This window comes from Schistocerca serialis, unplaced genomic scaffold (assembly GCF_023864345.2).
Source record: "Schistocerca serialis cubense isolate TAMUIC-IGC-003099 unplaced genomic scaffold, iqSchSeri2.2 HiC_scaffold_1420, whole genome shotgun sequence".
Classification (NCBI taxonomy): domain Eukaryota; kingdom Metazoa; phylum Arthropoda; class Insecta; order Orthoptera; family Acrididae; genus Schistocerca; species Schistocerca serialis.
Window position 1 is genome coordinate 4,176,412 of NW_026047648.1, and position 1,421 is coordinate 4,177,832.

Sequence of the window (1,421 nt, forward strand, 5' to 3'; positions counted from 1 at the left end):
GTTTTGTGTCTCGTTTAAAATTTCCAATGCGGATTGATTTGGTAATCTAAAATGCTTTTCAGGTTATGTATGTGCACAGCCAAATAAATGCAACACTGTAGGAGACAGCAAGTTGCTGATAAGGACCAAACACCTAAACTAGTTGGCAGTTGTAAAGGGGAGCAAACGTAACACGGTGGAGAGGTGTGTGCGTGCGCACTGCACACGATGAAACAGTCAACAGCTAGTCCAGACCCGTTTATAAGGACACTGGCTAAGTATATAAGTACTGTGTATATGTGGGGGGGGGGGGGGGGATGATTAATAAACTGGTATGGCAAAACATATATTGTATTTATTCTGTTGCACATAGGCTGTGGTGTCTCTTGTTCTTTAAAGGAAGGTAGATAGTGTCTTCCTTTACAGGATACACACCCCGGCATCTGTTCTTTCGACCGGCGTTGCCTGTGAGCAGAAGTAAGCCGGATGGAAAACTCACCGTCTGGTAGATGTGACCACCACCGTGTCTCTCGTACGTTGCAGAAACTGTTGGAGATACACACGAATACGACTGACTGTCCCGAAGTATAAATACAAAGAGGAAAATGTGAAGCGAGGTGGACTCTTTGTATTACTTGCAGTGTCGTGTAAGTTAAGGCTGGCACAAAAAATTCCAAGAAACAAGTGGCAGGAACTCTGTGGCTTACAGTTTCTCCCTTCAGTAGAACGTTAATATGAGGGTGTTATTTGTTTGACAGTTCATTAAATATATTTTGTTGGTTTAAAAATACAGGTATTAAAATTTCTGTCAGTGTGAGATTTAGTGAGGTGGACCGTGAGACTACCAACAGGTAACATTGAGACTGCAGCCCAATTGAAAATATTTTTAATTTTGTTATTCAACGTCTATAGCTATGTGTACACCACTACATCGTTATACGTATTAGGTATTTATTAATTTGCAGGTCTGACTATTTTCGAGAAGAAATAGTTAAAAATTTGCACGAACTTTGTCGTAATGCAGTTATCGTGTCGTTTAGACTGTTCGTAATTATGTACGTATGTCGTGTCTGTTCTTTTGGGCGTGTCACCATTTTGATCCGGCAGCCATTACGGATTATGAAACAGAGGAATTGCAGACATAGATTTCAATCGGTGCTCACTCGCAGCAAATATATGTAATTCCTTAGTGTCTTAATAATTAATATTGTCAGAGGGATATCTGGATTTATTATATGCTGCCAGTCAAATATAAATTCAGTGATTTCTGCTGTTACGTATTTTATAGTTACTTTCAATTATTTGGAATAAAACATCTTTCTTTCACATTTCATTACTATTTCACTAGAAAGTATGTCTCGGTGAACTATATTAAAACCAGAGATAGCCCTTATCACCTTTTGTATTGCTCACAATATGACTCTTCCGATGAAAAGGCACAT